This window comes from Triturus cristatus, chromosome 5_1, assembly GCF_964204655.1.
Source record: "Triturus cristatus chromosome 5_1, aTriCri1.1, whole genome shotgun sequence".
NCBI lineage: Eukaryota > Metazoa > Chordata > Amphibia > Caudata > Salamandridae > Triturus > Triturus cristatus.
In genome coordinates this window covers 146565517-146586090 of record NC_140587.1, presented here as the reverse complement: position 1 = coordinate 146586090, position 20574 = coordinate 146565517, and positions in this window count along the sequence as shown.

Sequence of the window (20574 nt, the reverse complement as noted above, 5' to 3'; positions counted from 1 at the left end):
CGGGCACAATCCAGGGGGTTAAGGACCACGCCACGAGGCCGGGTCCAACAGGCGTCCCCCCCAGCCGAAGGCATGGAGAGTCACCCATCTCCTTGGGGATTCTCCTCGTCAAGGCGGAAGAAGCGGGACAGGCCGTCGGCGTTGGCGTGGTCATTGCCGGGCCGGTGTTCGACGTCAAAGTCCATCCCTTGTAGCGAGATGGACCACCGCAGCAGCTTGGGGTTCTCGCCCCGCATTTGCATTAGCCATTGCAAGGGCCGGTGGTCGGTCTGGACCCGGAAGTGGGTGCCAAAGAGGTAGGGCCGGAGCTTCTTGAGGGCCCACACCACAGCGAAGGCCTCACGCTCAATAGTGCTCCAGCGTTGCTCTCGGGGCAGTAGTCGTCGGCTGATGAAGGCCACTGGTCGGTCGAGCCCCTTTTCGTCGGCTTGGGATAGGACGGCCCCGATCCCATACTCGGAGGCGTCCGTCTGTACCACGAACTCCTTCTGGTAGTCCGGGGCCTGCAGCACCGGAGCAGTACACATGGCTGTCTTTAGGGTGTCGAAGGCTGTTTGGCAGCGGGGTGTCCAGTGTACCTTCTTGGGCTGCTTTTTGGACGTTAACTCTGTGAGGGGGCCAACAATGCTCCCATAGTCCCGGATAAACCGCCGGTAGTATCCGGTGAGGCCCAGGAAGGCCCGGACAGCGGTCTGGGTAGTGGGGGGTTCCCAGGTCTGGATGGCATCTATCTTTGCTTGGAGGGGGGCCACCTGCCCGCTCCCCACTTGATGGCCCAGGTAGGTCACGGATCCGTGGCCGATTTGGCATTTGCTGGCCTTGATTGTGAGCCCGGCCCGCTGAAGGGCGGCCAGGACGGCCTTCAGGTGGAGAAGGTGCTCAGCCCAGTGGTTGCTGTACACGGCAATGTCATCTAAGTAGGCCGCGCTGAAGGCCTCAAGCCCGGCCAAAACCTTGTTCACCAGTCTTTGGAAGGTGGCCGGGGCGTTCTTCATTCCGAAGGGCATCACCCGAAAGTGGTAATGCCCATCCGGGGTCGAAAAGGCGGATCTTTCTTGGGCGCCGGGGGTGAGCTGGATTTGCCAGTACCCGGCGGTGAGGTCCAGCGTGCTCAAGTAGCGAGCGGCCCCTAGGCGGTCGATGAGTTCGTCGGCCCGGGGTATCGGGTGCGCGTCTGTCTTGGTTACTGCATTCAGGGCTCGGTAGTCCACGCAGAATCGCAACTCCGGGGGGTGACCGGGAGCTGCGGCCTTGGGCACCAGGACGACAGGGCTGGCCCACGGGCTGTCGGAAGGCTCGATGACCCCCAGGGCCAGCATCTTCGCTACTTCAGCCTGGATGCAGGCCCGCACTCGGTCAGGCACCCGGTAGGCTCTGTGTCGTATGGGGGGGCTCTCCCCGGTGTCGACATCGTGGACGCACCAGTGGGTCACCCCCGGGGTGAGAGAGAAGAGGGCTGCGTAGTCCCGCAGTAATTGCTGGCAGTCGTTGCGCTGTTCCGGGGTCAGGGACGAGGCGAGTTGGACCCCTTCGATCGATCCATCGTGAATGTCGGATTGCAAGAGGTCAGGCAAGGGCTCGGAGTCGTCCTCGCCCCCTTCGTCAGTCGCCAGCAGCAGGCTCAGTTCGGTCCGGGCGAAGTGGGGTTTTAGCCTGTTAGCATGTAGGACTCGGAGGGGGTTCCGGGGGGACTCCAGATCGACCAGGTAGGTGACGGGACTTTTCTTCTCCACCACCTTGAAGGGCCCGGTCCACTTGTCCTGGAGGGCGCCGGGTTCGACCGGGGCCATGACCCATACTTTCTGTCCTGGCTCGAATTCTATAGTAGAGGTGTTGCGATCGTACCACCGCTTCATGTCCTCCTGGCTGGCCTCGAGGTTGGCTTCGGCCATGGCTCGGAACCTGCGGGTCTGGTTTCGGAGGGTCAGGAGGTATCGGTAGACGTCAGGAGGGGCTCCTCGGGGCTTCATCTCCCAGCCCTCCTTGACCAGGCTGAGCGGTCCGCGGACCGGGTGTCCATACAATAGTTCAAACGGGCTGAACCCCAGGGACTTCTGCGGGACCTCCCGATAGGCAAACAGGAGGCAGGGCAGCAGGACATCCCATTTCCGCCTGAGGGGTTCTTCCAGGCCCTGGATCATCCCTTTTAATGTTCGGTTGAACCGCTCAACCAGTCCGTTCCCCTGAGGGTGATAGGGGGTCGTGAACTTGTATGTGACCCCGCACTGTTGCCACAGAGACCGCATGTACCTGGAGATAAAGTTCGTGCCGCGGTCGCTCACCACTTCGCTGGGGAATCCCACTCGGGAGAAGATCCCCATCAAGGCCCGGCCTACCACAGGGGCCGTTATAGTTCTTAGCGGGACCGCCTCCGGGTACCTGGTGGCGTGGTCCACGAGGACCAGGATGAAGCGGTGGCCCAGGGCGGTTTGGGGGTCCAGGGGTCCCACAATATCGATCCCGACCCGTTCGAACGGGGTGCTGACGGCTGGAAAGGGCTGGAGGGGGGCCTTGACCCGACCCCCCGTCTTTCCGCTGGCTTGGCAGGTCTGGCAGGACCGGCAGTGGTTGTCCACATCTCTCCGCATCCGGGGCCAGTAGAAGTGGGTCACCAGACGACTGTACGTTTTGTCTTGCCCCAAGTGTCCGGCGAGGGGCACATCATGGGCCAGGTGGAGAAGGAACTCCCGGAAGCGGAGGGGGACCACCAACACGTGGCTGGCCCCGAGTTCTGCTACTTTCTGTTCACTGTACAACAGGCCCTCGGTCCAGTAGATCCAGTGGGTGCCGGTCTGGTCACCGTTGGCTTGCGCGGTCGCCTGTTGTCGGACCCCTTCGAGAGAGGGACAGGACTGTTGTTCTTGCTGGAACTGCTCTCGGGTTTGGCCCCCTTCGTGTCGCCATTGTGTCAGCTCTGGGAGGGCGCTCGGAGAAGCCATCTCTTCGGGGGAGGATTCTCTGGGTCCAGGGTCGGTGTCCGCCTCCTCCTCGCTGCTGGTGGGAGGGGGTGTGAGCCCCTCGGGCTGGGCGGTCCCGGAGGTCGAGGATGAGCGGGGGGCCTGGGCGTTCATGGACCGGGTGATGGCGCAGGCCCAATCAGCCAGTCCCAACATTCGGAGGTGCTCTCGTCGCTCTACTTGAGCCCAGGGGGAACTTTCCAAGTCGTTCCCCAGGAGGCAGTCGACCGGGGCGTCGTCGCGCACTGTCACCTTCAGCAGGCCCGTCACCCCTCCCCACTCGAAGGGGACCAGGGCCATCTGGCATAGGCTTTCACTGTTGTCGGCCGTCCGTACGGGGCACAGCACATTCGGTAGAATCTGCCCAGGGGTCACCAGGTGGCAGCGGACAGCGGTGATACTGGCGCCTGTGTCACGAAGGGCTTCGGCCCGTTGTCCATTGACCGTGACCTGCTGCCGGTACTTCTGGGTGTTGGTTGGGATGGGGGTGCAGGGTACCATCTCTCGGCTACCCAGGCAGACCAGGGACATGGCTGCCGGCTCCCACTCAGTGTTCTCTCGGTCGAGGGCCTCCTCTTCCTCTTCTCCTCCCCCCAAGGCGGCGGCTGTCAGCTGCCGGGGCGGGTGCCCGCCGGCCCCGTTTCTTCGGTTCAGAGGGCAGGCCGGATCGCTGGCAAAGTGTCCTGTTTGTTGGCAGCCGTAGCAGGTCACTGGCGGCCGTGGTCCGGGTCGGGCCGGGCCCACCTTTCGGGCTAGGCTCGGGGAGAGATGTGGCTGCGGTGGCCCTCGAGGGGGGCTCCTGGGGGCCCCGGCGGGAGGGTCTCGGTTCCTGTTCGGCCCTCCCCCCCCACCGCGCTGGCGGGGGGGTCCGTTGGGGTTCCTCTGGTACTCCCCCATTGAGTTCCGGGGGACCCGGGAGTTGACCCATCGATCGGCCTCGACGGCAAGTTTTCGCGGGTCGGTCATTTTGCTGTCGAGGAGGTGCTGTCTCAGTTCCACGAAGCAATTGTTGGAAAGGTGTTCCCACACGATGAGGTCGACCAGCTGCCCGTAGGTGGTTACTTTGCTCCCTTTGATCCACCCTTCTAGGGCCCGACTGAAAAAGTCCACATATTCCACCCATGTGGTACCCGGGATTTTCTTGCAGTCTCTGAACCGCTGGCGGTACATTTCCGCTGTTAGCCCGTAGCGGGTGAGCAGGGCCTCCTTCATGTGATCGTAGGAGGTCATCACCTCCTCCGGTAGCTGGAGCAGCGTGTCCCGCCCCTCACTCAGGAACCGCCCCCACAGGCCCGCGCCCCAGTCCTTTCGGGGCACCCGATGAGAGGTCATGGCCACCTCGTAGGCCTTGAACCATTGTTGGATGTCGTCATTCTTGTAATACTCCTTGACGACTTCTTTCGGGATATGTACCTTGGCCTCGGAAGGCGGTAGAGTGTCTCTAGTACTGGGGGTGTCAGTCCCTCCGTTCTTGGCCTTGATCTCGAGCTCCTTGAGACTGCGCTCGTGCTCAAGAGTTAGTTTCTTTTCCTCCAACTCCCGGTGTCGTCTCTTCTCCTCTATCTCTTCTTGAAGGCGCAGCTGCTCTAGGGCCAGTTTCTTTTCTGCCAGCTGGAGTTCACCGTCCAGCCGCAGTCGGGCGAGCTCTAGCTCGTGGCTCCGGACCTTTTCCCGCTCTCGTATTTCTTCTTAGGAGAGGCCGGTTTCTAGGCTCTTTCTTCCTCCGGTTGCCGGAGTCCGTGCGGTTGCTGCGGTCTCAGTCAGGGGCAAGGGCCCTTCTTCCTGGGAGGGGCCTGCCCCGGCCTCCAACCATGCCCTCAGAGCTTTCTGCATCTCCTCTTTGGTACCTAGGCTGGTGGTTGCAATGCCTTTGTCTTTGCAGAACTGTTTCAATTCTTTGTGCGTATATTCTTCCAGCCGTTCGGGCTGGAACTCCATTGTCGCGTTGTTTTCCTGGCTGCTCATGATGCTGTTCGTTTGGATGGGTAGCTAGTGGGTACTGGCTGGTACGTACTGCGTTCGGCTCGGATCCCGTCGCTGGCCACCAAATGTTGGAAGGCGGACCCCGAGGAGTCGGTGCGACCACCAAGGGGGGGGCCCTCACACTGCACGAAGTAGCCGAGCGCTGCCGAGAAGTCTCCTGAGAGATCCTTCTCCTATCACGTCCTAGCACAGTAACACCACCACACAGGACTCAAGGAGGTTGTCTTGTGACAAGCAATTCTTTATCAGCAATAAAAAGGTTACGAGGTCAATATTTACACGAAGGGATCGAGGGATCCACCAAAAGTCTCAGTGTCTCTTTGGAAGGGTCGGGGTAGCGGGACAGTCTTTGGCAGGAATGCGGTACGAGGGTACCTGGGGCCCAGTTCTTATCCTCAAGCTGGAGGACCTCCGGATCTCGGAGGGGTTGAGCCGCGACGGCGTCAGCAGGGCTCTGGCGTACAGTTCGTGGAGAGCCAATCCAATCAGCCGATCCAATCAGCAGGGCTCTCAAGATGGTTTCTGCTCAGCTCGAGCCGCGACGTCGTCAGCAGGGCTCCGAGGGAGGTTTCAGCGAGGTTGGGCCGCGACGGCGTCAGCAGGGCTCCGATGTTCCAGGTGGTTCAGAAAGGGTTCACAGGAAGGAGCCGCGACGCAGTCAGCAGGGCTCGTGATGGTTCCGACAAGAGTTCTTCTCCGTAGGGTCAGCCGCGATTCAATCAGCAGGGCTCTCGACTCCGGGATACAACTGCCGAGCTGTGGTGGGGTCGCCCCAGATATAGGTCTGGAGCCCTTTGATGTCCGGACCTATGCGCCCGAGGGGGCGGAGTGGCCGGGTGGAGGTGGCCAGACGCCCAGCAGGAGAGGCGCCAGGCCCATGGGAGTTGCAGGGCGATCACACCTCGAGAGGGGAGGACAGTTGGGGGTCCCATCGATACTGTCCTCCGCCGGGGGCGATGAATGGTTCCTGCGGCACCCCCTGGCTAGTTCGTGGTGCCTCGATGTCGGGGCTTCGCTGGGGTCGAGGCCGGGTTGAGCGGGGTCGCGCCGGCTGGTGCACGGTGTGACGTGGATGCCAACAAGATGGCGGAGCCACGAGGAGTATGCGTCCACGTGCAGCTCCGGGTGAAGAGCCTTGGTGCAGTTCAGACGGGTGGCCCGTGACGGCCGGGACGGGGAACGGGCACAATCCAGGGGGTTAAGGACCACGCCACGAGGCCGGGTCCAACAATCCGCCTCCTGCAGCGATCACAAAATGGCGTCCCCGCCTCTCGCGTCGGCTCTCCCCCCGCCAGCGGCAGCCGGGATCAGCAACGGAGCACCCAGACCAGCAGCCGAAGACCGACGGCCGGGCCCCCGGGCGGATCCGCGCCACCCGACACGTTGTTCCTTCTGTCCGCGACCTGCAGTGTGGAGGCCGCAGCTTCCCTCTTCGCCACAGGCCCAAGCAGCCTCGGCCTCCAGTGGCCGCTCCCAGCCGTCCCCGGCAGCCGCAGCAGCAGGCGCGCGCCACAGGATCTTCACGCGCGGGACGCCCAGGGGCACAGCTCAGCCCCCCAGTCTCGGCCAGGCATCAAACTACAGTCGATGCACCACTGAGCATCGCGGCGTCTCCCGGTGTGTGAATCAGGACTCCCAGTGCGAGCGGTGCAGGATTTCTTGAAGGATTAATTAGTGCAGTCGGCGGAGCTCGCTCACAGAGCGGCCATTTCGCTGCCCTGTTGGCCACGCCCCCCATCAGGTTATAAACTTAATGTTGATAAGTGTGAAATTCTCCCTCTGAATAAATTTTGTTTCCATGCGGATTTTCTGGCCTCTTCTTTCCATTGGAGCCCGGCTAAGATCAAATACTTAGGTTTGTGGTTTAAATCCTCTATTAAAGATACTGTGGCACTAAATATTAAAAACCTACAAACAACTCTAAAAGATTCTACAACTCGATGGCACCCCTTGTTTTTATCCTGGTGGGGCAGACTAGACTCTATTAAAATGATGTTAGTTCAAATAATTTTGTTCTATCTCTCTAATCTTCCAATTAATATCCCTAAATCCTGCTATAAAAATATATACTCCACCTTATCAAAATTCTTATGGCACCATAAGAAAGCTAGGATGTCTTTTGCAAAACGTAAGTGCCCTAAACAGTTGGGTGGAGTTAACTTTCCAGATTTTGCTTCTTATCATACTTCATTCTTTCTTAAGCATTCTGTTTACTTATTATCTGACCATATGTCTGATATCTCTTCTCAGCCATTATGGGTAGACATCGAATCCTCCTTCTTTCACCCTTTCAGTTTTGAAGAATCTGTGTCATTGACCCATATTCCCCCAAAATTCTCTCTCCCCATTCTTAAAAACTCTCGGAAATTATTTTCTCCTCTTTTTCTGGAAGGTTTAGATGATCGTTCACGTTTTTTACAATCCCCCTTGTGGTATAATCCCCTTATTAAAATAAGAAATAGGACGCTTTTTTGGAAGGACTGGAAGGATCTTGGCCTTAGTTGGACTCACCAACTTTTTCATGAAGGTACTTGTATCTCCTTCTCTATTCTTCAATCCCGTTTTTCTTTACCAGTATCCCTTGAATCTAAATATAGACTACTGAGTGCGGCTGCACAGAATAGTTATGATTCCCTCTCTGAGTCCATCACCCATACCAATTCCTCTCCTCTTCCTCTCCCTTATTTACTTGCTTCTTCTTCCGCTTCTCAAATCTACAAAAAGTTAAGAGATACTTCTAGCACTCGGTAGGTAAGGTAGAAAAGGACTGGGAGTCAGATTTAGAGGACTCATTTTCTGTCCTAATGTGGCAGAAAATTTGGACCAAGATAAGGAAATCGTCTAGAGCAGCTAATACAACCCAAACACTATTTTTTATATATAATAGACTTTTGATTACTCCTGCCAAATTACATATAATTGATCCCTCCATTCCCTCCACTTGCTGGTCTTGTTCAGCTTCACTGGCAGATCTTAAGCATATGTTGTTTACATGTCCGGTGATTTATAAGTTTTGGAACGATGTGTGGCAACAGATTAATAAATTTTTTTCCACCCATTTCCCCTTTACTCTTTCACATATTTTCTTAGGCAGTCTTTCAGACATATGGTCTTCTTCTATTATTAACACTTCCATTATTGATCTACTTATAGCTGTAGCGTTTCAGCAAATCACTAAATCTTGGAAGGATACCTCGAATATTTTTTTTCAAGCTTGGTGGTATGGGGTCTGTTATCATCACAGATTAGACAGGGCCTATGTTTATCCCATTACACTTGCTATTAAACATGACTTATTATGGTTACCCATTACACATTTTTTAAATGTAGCTGCACGTTCCCTACCTTTGCATACTCCTTGTACAGACGAAGTTCCCAAACCTCCATAAAATATTCCTGATGGTTTCATGTATATATTCATATAGAGTATTTTATGTTTATTTTATGCATACGTTATTGGAGAAGTCTTGTTATATTTAGTGTATCTGTATACACTTTTTGCATACTTTTATATACTAATGTTTACGTTCTTAATGCATATGTTTTGCTCTATTAATTAATAATCTCTTTTCCTCTCCCTTCTCTTTCTTTCCCCTGTATCTTTCTTTCTTCCCCTCGCCTATGACATTGTTTGCATTTGAGTTGTATCTAGACATTATGCTTTATTGTTATTCTGTTGTATTTAACTTTCAATAAACTTTCCTTTAAACTTAAAAAAAAAATCAAGTTATTTTTCCTATAGCTGTCTGTGGCTCTTGGGCGGGGTGAGGCAGGGCTTGCCAGTGCAGGGGTGGAGTGGTGTGCACTCCCAAACCACATGAACTGTTTGGCCAGCCCTCATACACAGCCGAGTCAGGAACATGCACGGGCTCCCTGTTCCAGTCTGAGCGCCGATCCACGGCGCTCAGATCAATCACAACGCTGCATTGCAACGTTGTGATTGGCTCAGGGGAGCCTGTGTGCCAGGTGCTTCCTGCTGCTGGCCAGAAGTCTACAGGAAGATGGCAGAGGGCGCAAGAGAGACCGTTCCAGGTAAGTGTTTCTTTATTTCTCGTTCCGTTCTTTGGGCCGCCCCTCCCCCGTCTCACCACCCGGGTCCGGTAGCAGCCGCTACTGCGTGCAACTCCAATACATAGATTATGTAATCTATAGGATAGGAATACATTAATTATATATTTTTATTGGTTGAACAGACTGTCTCTCTCACGACCTCAAATGGCCAACTCCCCCTCTAGAGTTTTGTCATTTATCGGTCAGCTCGTGATAAGACATATACCCATTAACAACGTTCCGTGTGATAATGCCCATCTAAACGTCACTTCCGGCTCTGGTCATGATAACACATAGAACCATTAAGAACTCTCTGTGTGACAATACCCACTCTAGAAACACTCATAGCTCTGCACTTAATAATACTTTGAGCCACTAAAAAGGATTGTTTGTTAATACCCATCCGACAATCACGTATGGCTCTGCTTGTGAAAATGCATAGATTCAATAGGAACTCTCTGTGTGATAATGCCAACAGAGAGTCTCTCACACCTCTGTTGTTGTTAATGCACAGAGCCACTAAGAACTCGCTGTGTAATAATGACCACAGAGATTCTCTCACAGCTCTGTTGTTGTTAATGCACAGAGCCACTAAGAACTCGCTGTGTGATAATGCCCACAGAGAGTCTCTCACAGCTGTGTTGTGATAAACCCCGCCCGAGAGTCACTCGCAGCTCTGTGATAATGCACAGAGCCACTGAGAACTTTCTGTATGATAATGCCCACCTGAGAGTCACTCACAGCTCTGTGATAATGCACAGCCACTGAGAACTTTCTGTATAATGCCCACCTGAGAGTCACTCACAGCTCTGTGATAATGCACAGAGCCACTGAGAACTTTTTGTATAATGCCCACCTGAGAGTCACTCACAGCTCTGTGATAATGCACAGAGCCACTGAGAACTTTCTGTATAATGCCCACCTGACAGTCACTCACAGCTCTGTGATAATGCACAGAGCCACTGAGAACTTTCTGTATAATGCCCACCTGAGAGTCACTCACAGCTCTGTGATAAGGCACAGAGCCACTGAGAACTTTCTGTATGATAATGCCCACCTGAGAGTCACTCACAGCTCTGTGATAATGCACAGAGCCACTGAGAACTTTCTGTATAATGCCCACCTGAGAGTCACTCACAGCTCTGTGATAATGCACAGAGCCACTGAGAACTTTCTGTATAATGCCCACCTGAGAGTCACTCACAGCTCTGTGATAATGCACAGAGCCACTGAGAACTTTCTGTATGATAATGCCCACCCGAGGGTCACTCACAGCTCTGTGATAATGCACAGAGCCACTGAGAACTTTCTGTATGATAATGCCCACCCGAGAGTCACTCACAGCTCTGTGATAATGCACAGAGCCACTGAGAACTTTCTGTATGATAATGCCCACCCGAGAGTCACTCACAGCTCTGTGATAATGCACAGAGCCACTGAGAACTTTCTGTATGATAATGCCCACCCGAGAGTCACTCACAGCTCTGTGATAATGCACAGAGCCACTGAGAACTTTCTGTATGATAATGCCCACCCGAGAGTCACTCACAGCTCTGTGATAATGCACAGAGCCACTGAGAACTTTTTGTATGATAATGCCCACCCGAGAGTCACTCACAGCTCTGTGATAATGCACAGAGCCACTGAGAACTTTCTGTATGATAATGCCCACCCGAGAGTCACTCACAGCTCTGTGATAATGCACAGAGCCACTGAGAACTTTCTGTATGATAATGCCCACCCGAGAGTCACTCACTGCTCTGTGATAATGCACAGAGCCACTGAGAACTTTCTGTATGATAATGCCCACCCGAGAGTCACCCACAGCTCTGTGATAATGCACAGAGCCACTGAGAACTTTCTGTATGATAATGCCCACCTGAGAGTCACTCACTGCTCTGTGATAATGCACAGAGCCACTGAGAACTTTCTGTATGATAATGCCCACATGAGAGTCACTCACAGCTCTGTGATAATGCACAGAGCCACTGAGAACTCTCTGTATAATGCCCACATGAGAGTCAGTCACAGCTCTGTGATAATGCACAGAGCCACTGAGAACTTTCTGTATGACAATGCCCACCTGAGAGTCACTCACAGCTCTGTGATAATGCACAGAGCCACTGAGAACGTTCTGTATGATAATGCCCACCTGAGAATCACTCACAGCTCTGTGATAATGCACAGAGCCACTGAGAACTTTCTGTATAATGCCCACCTGAGAGTCACTCATAGCTCTGTGGTAATGCACAGAGCCACTGAGAACTTTCTGTATAATGCCCACATGAGAGTCACTCACAGCTCTGTGATAATGCACAGAGCCACTGAGAGCTTTCTGTATAATGCCCACCTGAGAGTTACTCACAGCTCTGTGATAATGCACAGAGCCACTGAGAACTTTCTGTATAATGCCCACCTGAGAGTCACTCACAGCTCTGTGATAATGCACAGAGCCACTGAGAACTTTCTGTATAATGCCCACCTGAGAGTCACTCACAGCTCTGTGATAATGCACAGAGCCACTGAGAACTTTCTGTATGATAATGCCCACCCGAGAGTCACTCACAGCTCTGTGATAATGCACAGAGCCACTGAGAACTTTCTGTATGATAATGCCCACCCGAGAGTCACTCACAGGTCTGTGATAATGCACAGAGCCACTGAGAACGTTCTGTATGATAATGCCCACCCGAGAGTCACTCACAGCTCTGTGATAATGCACAGAGCCACTGAGAACTTTTTGTATGATAATGCCCACCCGAGAGTTACTCACAGCTCTGTGATAATGCACAGAGCCACTGAGAACTTTCTGTATAATGCCCACCTGACAGTCACTCACAGCTCTGTGGTAATGCACAGAGCCACTGAGAACTTTCTGTATGATAATGCCCACCCGAGAGTCACTCACAGCTCTGTGATAATGCACAGAGCCACTGAGAACTTTCTGTATAATGCCCACATGAGAGTCACTCACAGCTCTGTGATAAGGCACAGAGCCACTGAGAACTTTCTGTATGATAATGCCCACCTGAGAGTCACTCACAGCTCTGTGATAATGCACAGAGCCACTGAGAACTTTCTGTATGATAATGCCCACCTGAGAGTCACTCACAGCTCTGTGATAATGCACAGAGCCACTGAGAACTTTGTGTATAATGCCCACCTGAGAGTCACTCACAGCTCTGTGATAATGCACAGAGCCACTGAGAACGTTCTGTATGATAATGCCCACCTGAGAGTCACTCACAGCTCTGTGATAATGCACAGAGCCACTGAGAACTTTCTGTATAATGCCCACCTGAGAGTCACTCACAGCTCTGTGATAATGCACAGAGCCACTGAGAACTTTCTGTATAATGCCCACCTGAGAGTCACTCACAGCTCTGTGTTAATGCACAGAGCCACTGAGAACTTTCTGTATGATAATGCCCACCCGAGGGTCCCTCACAGCTCTGTGATAATGCACAGAGCCACTGAGAACTTTCTGTATGATAATGCCCACCCGAGAGTCACTCACAGCTCTGTGATAATGCACAGAGCCACTGAGAACTCTCTGTATGATAATGCCCACCCGAGAGTCACTCACAGCTCTGTGATAATGCACAGAGCCACTGAGAACTTTCTGTATGATAATGCCCACCCGAGAGTCACTCACAGCTCTGTGATAATGCACAGAGCCACTGAGAACTTTCTGTATGATAATGCCCACCCGAGAGTCACTCACAGCTCTGTGATAATGCACAGAGCCACTGAGAACTTTTGTATGATAATGCCCACCCGAGAGTCACTCACAGCTCTGTGATAATGCACAGAGCCACTGAGAACTTTCTGTATGATAATGCCCACCCGAGAGTCACTCACAGCTCTGTGATAATGCACAGAGCCACTGAGAACTTTCTGTATGATAATGCCCACCCGAGAGTCACTCACTGCTCTGTGATAATGCACAGAGCCACTGAGAACTTTCTGTATGATAATGCCCACCCGAGAGTCACTCACAGCTCTGTGATAATGCACAGAGCCACTGAGAACTTTCTGTATGATAATGCCCACCTGAGAGTCACTCACAGCTCTCTGATAATGCACAGAGCTACTGAGAACTTTCTGTATGATAATGCCCACATGAGAGTCACTCACAGCTCTGTGATAATGCACAGAGCCACTGAGAACTCTCTGTATAATGCCCACATGAGAGTCAGTCACAGCTCTGTGATAATGCACAGAGCCACTGAGAACTTTCTGTATGACAATGCCCACCTGAGAGTCACTCACAGCTCTGTGATAATGCACAGAGCCACTGAGAACTTTCTGTATGATAATGCCCACCTGAGAATCACTCACAGCTCTGTGATAATGCACAGAGCCACTGAGAACTTTCTGTATAATGCCCACCTGAGAGTCACTCATAGCTCTGTGGTAATGCACAGAGCCACTGAGAACTTTCTGTATAATGCCCACATGAGAGTCACTCACAGCTCTGTGATAATGCACAGAGCCACTGAGAACTTTCTGTATAATGCCCACCTGAGAGTTACTCACAGCTCTGTGATAATGCACAGAGCCACTGAGAACTTTCTGTATAATGCCCACCTGAGAGTCACTCACAGCTCTGTGATAATGCACAGAGCCACTGAGAACTTTCTGTATAATGCCCACCTGAGAGTCACTCACAGCTCTGTGATAATGCACAGAGCCACTGAGAACTTTCTGTATGATAATGCCCACCCGAGAGTCACTCACAGCTCTGTGATAATGCACAGAGCCACTGAGAACTTTCTGTATGATAATGCCCACCGAGAGTCACTCACAGGTCAAAATCGTCTTGTCCTTGACGTCATCCTGGCCGATAGGGGCGGAGCTTGTAGAGTCATCGGATCAAGCTGTTGCCTATTCATACCAGAAAATTCGCCATCTGTATATAAGGCCATAACCCGCCTTCATAAGATTGTAAGCCAGATACACCAGAATCCAGGCACCTGGACTTGGTCCGGTTGGTTTTGGAGCGTGATATCAGCCTGGGGATGGAGAGTTCTATCCTTCCTAGGTATTGGCCTTCTCATATTATTCAGTTGCTGCTTATGCCTGCAATGTGGACCAGCGATTTGTGGTCTGTGTGCCACATCGTGCATTCCACATCAAGATTTTCATTCAAGATCCCGGAAGAAGAAAGAAGAACAAATGATGCTATATGAACAGATCAATGGATTAATGAAGATTGATATCTCTTGACGGGCAAGTAGGGGACAAGGAGGGAATGTGGAAATATGGATTTTTCTGGTCAGTTATGTCCCCTATCTTGGACCCCAACGGTTCTATGTGCATGTTACAAGTACATGTATGTTCCCTCCAGTTCCAGTTATGAAGACGCAAATACATGTGCGTCCACCGTTAACATGTCCTCTGTTGATCCGCCATGAATGGGCCGGATATTCCATTCCTAAGTACGAAAGGCCACCGCCTTTATATGGTTCACTTATGCCATTTTACAGTCCAGGCAAGTAGGCCCTGATTCTGTCATCAAGCTTTTCTTGCCTTCTGCCTCTGAAGCTCCAGTCCGAGCCTGCATCTGTGACCATGAACTTTGTCTCATTCTCTGCGCGGCTCACGAAGCCTGACATCAGCTTGCTGCCTGCCAAGAACTGTATTTCACCTTCGAAAATTATCTGCTCCGCTCCCTGCCCAATGCATTCCTGTCTAGTAGCTTAAGTAAACATTCTTCCAGCTACCAAGCAAAGGCCCGACTTCTCTGTCTTCATACAAGTAATTCATAGCCCTGTTACTATGGAAGATTCCGCCCTCGCATCTAGTGTAGACACTTAGACGCTTGTACACGCACTAACCGTCAGTATAGTCAGTATAGAATAAGATTCTACTCTAAGAGACCTCTCTTTTGGATAACATAGTTCTTTAAACATAGGATGTTAGATATGATTTGGGATTAGGTTGACTTGACCCTCCAGACTTCTGTCGCCACATGTAGAGCTAAATATCAAGTCCCCTTCACCCCCTAGTTGCACGTCAATCACACGTCATACTGCTGCGCGCGCATCTCTGCCAAGTATTTCTGCTGATACTGCGAAATTATCTCATAGATCCACCCATTTGTGACATCACAACCAATGACGTTTCTCTGTTACGCCCTATTACGCCTCTTTTCATTACGTATGTGTATTCTTATCTGTATTATCAGCTGTTACACCTCCTGCATCTGTCTTAATGTAAATGCTTTTCATATATATATTGTTACCTGTCAATAATGTATTGCCTTCACTTCCTGAACCTTCGTGGTGATGGAACCTGAAATCCCTGATTCGAATCGGTATTGGAATAAAGCCCATTCCGAACCTCTAATACCACGGATCCTGCCTCTTATTTACTGAGCTATTTTTATTATGTTTCCGTATCAAATTAAGTCCCGGTAATTAAATTATTTACCACATGAATGGCGCCCGAACAGGGACACTTTCTCATCTCACGCGCCGGCGGTGCGTTGCAGGCCCGGTCTCCTGCCACAGCTGGACGGACAATAACGCGTACCAGCAGGATTTCCTGTATCTCCCTCCGGTCAAGCGGGGGCGACTGAGGCTGCGATCAACACCCAGACGAGGCGGTGAGAAGTGCGAAGTATCCCGACCAGAGCCTAGCTGAGAGAGCAAGATCCGAGGTATACAGAGGCCCACCAGTTTCCGAAGTCCCAAGTCGAGTCCAGTGTCCGAAGCGTTCGAGTCGAGTCCAGTCCGGTTCAAGTTCAGTCCAGTTTCTGAGGCCTTCCGTTTCCGAGCTACCCGGTGAGTACCATTACTGGGGAGGCGTTCTGGCGTGCACATAAGTTGTGCCGGTCCAGACGGGTTTGGGTACACAAATCCGGTCTGCACTGTTTCAGCAGTGTATCTGTACTGTTTAGCAGTATATCTAGTATATCAAGTATAAAAATTCAGAATAATTCAGTTCAAGTCGAGTATCATGTTTAATGATTAAGTTTTTCTTAGATCGTCATCATCATTGTTGCTCAGTTAAATGTTAAATGTTAAATGTTTATAGTACGTTCTGCATATTGTGGTATGAATGACTGTTCATTATTGTGATTACTGTATTAAGTTTGTTCAAGATCAAGTATCAGATCAGTTCTCAATATGCCGCTCTTTTCGAAACTAAGACAGATCACAACTAGAAAAGGGGTACTCGAAGAAGCTGTTCCCATTCCTCCTAGGGACACTCCAGGGTACTTCATGTATCATAAACATGGTCTAGACGCCATATTATTTCTTGATCTATGGGTAGACTACACTAAGGAATTACCAGAAAGTCAGAGGTGGCCCGCAGCGGGGACCTGGGATGCAGAGTGCATCGTGAAAGTAGAGGAAGAGTTATGGAAAAAGAAAGCTAGACAATCACAGAAAGACGCCATTGAATTATGGCGTAAAGAATCATATAGACGAACAGAAAAAGCACGTAGACAGGAAGAGAAGAGGACGCCATATTATTTCTTGATCTATGGGTAGACTACACTAAGGAATTACCAGAAAGTCAGAGGTGGCCCGCAGCGGGGACCTGGGATGCAGAGTGCATCGTGAAAGTAGAGGAAGAATTATGGAAAAAGAAAGCTAGACAATCACAGAAAGACGCCATTGAATTATGGCGTAAAGAATCATATAGACGAACAGAAAAAGCACGTAGACAGGAAGAGAAGAGTAAAGAAAATTCAAATGAAGTCCGAGAAAATCTATTAATTGAAGAAGGTGCACGAGTGAAATCAGAACAAGTAGACAGACAAAGAAATGCCCTTATGAATGGTATGTATCCCCTTCTGGCTGAAGGATTACCTAAGGCTACTCCAGGGATACCAAAAGACTTGCCAACCCCATTATTTCCAATAAAGGTACATCCTAAGGGGCATCCTAGAACCGCAGAAGATGTTTTTCTTTCCTCATATTTAGATGACGCAGCTCCCGAGTATGCTCATCCCGCCCCACATAGACCGCCTGCCAGGGAGGTTCAACGCCAAGATCCAGTACCCGTATCGTTACAGCAACAAGTTCTGACACAAGTTCCGGCAAGCACATCTGTTTCTGCATCTGTTCCTACAGCTACTTCTATAGCTGTATCCACGCCTATAGTTGCTGTATCACGTTCAACGAATCCTTTCACACCCGATACCCCAGATGGGGCTACCGGAGGTGCTACCAATATCTTTTCTACGCCACCTAGAATAAATAAACTTACTTTTCAAGAGTCAGCACATTCACGTACCCCCAAACTCATAAATGCCCGTACGCTTAAGGAACTTCTTATAGATTGTAGATATGACCCTGTGCCCGGAAAAGAGGACGAAATGACCCTAGCATCATTACGTATCAGACGAGCCGCAGTGTATTTAGGGAAATTACCAGGAATGACTGCACATCTAGATAATATATATCATTTTGTCCAAACCGGGCGAGATTCTGAATGTATTAACAGAGCTATGGAATACCAGAAAGTGGAAATACAAGGGGAACTGTTGCGTTTCCTCATAAATTGTGTGATCAGAAATCAAAACCGACCGGGGGTAGACCCGGAAGCAATGCAGATTCTTACCAGATGGAGCCAGAATATATCAGAAGGGAGACATGATAAGCAAAACTGTATAATAGCCATGTGCCGAAAGATCCGTAAAGAAATAGAACGCCTACACGAAGAAAGATTAGCGGTAGACCAGTTCGAACAAAGCGAGGAAGAAGCATCAGGACTGCCCACAGGACAGTCAGAAACTATAGCTTATGTAGGTAGAAGAAGATCTTGTAATAGTACTAGATGTCTTACTGATCCGATACGTCCGATGTGTCTAGAAAATAACAGGAAATTTCAAACACCAATAATAAATATAAGGTCTAACGAGCATTCATTCCAAGCAGCAGATAAATTACTCCGAGAACGAAGGGGTTATCATTTTCTCGATTCTATGGATGAACAAGAATTAGCCAGGTCAGCTGTCCATTGGGTTGACAGTCCCGGGAAGTATAGTGATGACACAGTAGCACACACATTTTTGAATCTCACCCCAGATGAACAGCGTTTAGCTGGGATTTATATGATTCAACAACTTCTTATACTATATAAAAGCCAACATTCAGATCCTGGTCCCTTACCTGATATATTGACCGAATTACTCACGAATAGATGGAGAGGTTCAGGTACTAAGCTAATTAAAGAAATACTAGAATCAAGAAAGCAGTACGTTCTTTTTATATGCCCAGAACATGTCTCACTGCCCATCAAGGAAAGAACCACGTATTACATGGACAGACAGAATCCCTTACAAGAAGTGCACCCAATAAAGGGCGAGGACAATGAGTTTAAACGTGTATATGTATATACGCCCATATCGAAAATAGAATTGTTGGAAATGAAGAAAGTGGTACCCAGTCATGACAAAGACCCAGCGGGTTTCCACCGAGAAATTAAAGACATGTTACTCATGGGAGAGTATACCTATCCCGACATTATGACAATATTAAAGGTATTGATGCCTGCTGGCATTTATGAAAAACTCAAGGAAAAAGAGTGGGAGGTAGGAGACCAAAAGATAGATTGGACAGCATTAGAAGCAGAAGAAAAGGCCCGAGGTCCAGGTTCGGGGCTTGGGGACAAAACTAAAGCACTACCAGGTCTACTAGTACAGGTACTGCCACGTTTATTAACCACGAAAAAGGAAGACTGGGGTGCAATTTCAGCCTGTAAACAAAAGCAAGATGAAGACACTAGTGATTTCTATGCACGATTTGAGAAATGTTTTGGTATAAATAGTGGTATAAAAGCAAGTAGCGAATCATACCCACATCTGTTTGTGACAAAATTAGTTGAAAATTCCTTGCCCCAATTGAAGAATAGAGTATTAAAATTCGAGAGTACCTGGCAAGGTAACACTCCATCACAAATGTTACAAATGTTACAGTATCATCACAATAGAATTAGAGAGGAACAAGATCATGAACAAAGGCGCATGAAAGACACGAAAATGAAAATGCTAGTCTCCCAGACAGTTCCAGTTGAAGGACATAAAAAGGGTACGACACATTCTGGCGATTTAGCGGGACCTGTAAAAGGGACATGCAACTATTGTAAACAACTAGGTCATCATGTACACGATTGTCCAGTCCTGAAGCGTAATATCGCCACGGGCATTACAAAAGAAAGACCACGGCCACTTAGACAGGATCAGAATGAACAAGGAGCCTTGCAGCATGCACAGTCCATGCCAGCTCCACAACAGTCTATACAGTTTGTGCCAGCTGCTCCAGCACTGCCTGTTGCTGCCACGCAAACCACGACACGACAACTGTACCAGACCGCACAGTATGACTATCCTGATTATCAACGATATGCATGAACCAGCCTAGAGAGGGAAGTTGACTTACCCCTTATCGAGATCCCTGTAGATCAAGAAGGACCTTATGTACATAGTGAATTATTAGGCCAAGACAGAAAATTTTTACTTGATACAGGGGCCAGTCGAACAACCATAAAACGTAGTGAAGTTCCAGGGGCACCCCTCTCAGGCTCACAGAATATTTCCCTTGGTTTTTCAGGAAAACCTATTGTTAATGAAGTGTCACAACCTCTTCCACTTACGATAGGACCTTTGACCCGAACTACAGATTTATTGCTTACTAAATCATGTCCAGAAAACCTGTTAGGAATAAAAACGCTGAAGGCTCTAGGAGCTATAATATGTTGTTCTCCGGAAGGAGTAAGATTGTTTTTACGTGATTTTAAAGGTCATTATGTGTCTAGAGACATGGATCCCCGATTGCAGACTTTACCTACACATTTATGGGCACAAGGCCCTACTGATGTTGGTTGTATGAATATTACACCATATCGAGTCACACTAAAGGCAGGAGTGGTACTACCACGAATGCGACAATACAAGTTACCACCAGATGCTGTAGTGGCTTTACTGCAAATCATTGACGAACTCATTGCCCAAGGAGTGGTTGTAGAAACAGACTCCAATATATGTAATTCACCGATAATTCCGATTCTCAAACGAACAGATCCGAAGGCCCCGCCAGTATATCGATTGATTATTGATCTGCGCGAATTAAATAAGTGTATTGTGCCACAATTCCCTGTGGTCCCCGATATCTCATCATTACTGACAGCTATTGATTCCGCAGCAACATTCTTTACTGTAATTGATCTCAAAAATGCCTTTTTCAGCGTCCCAATAGATCCGGAAAGCCAATATTTGTTCGGATTTAGTTTAAATGGACGTAGCTTCAAATTCTCACGCGCACCTCAAGGATTTACAGAAAGCCCCAGCATCTATAGCCAAGCACTGAAACGAGAACTCGACAGCATCCACATGCCAGTTAACACTGCCTTGCTTCAATATGTCGATGATCTGCTGATCACCGCCCGAAGCGAACCTGAATGTGAAAAAGCATCACTGACAGTTTTACAATTTCTAGCCGAAAAAGGGCACAAGGTGTCCCCTTCTAAGCTGCAATTCTGTGTCCAGCGAGTTATTTACCTTGGTCACTCGCTGTCCAAGGAGGGAAGGCAGCTTACACCAGACCGCATTCAGTTAATAGCTAACATG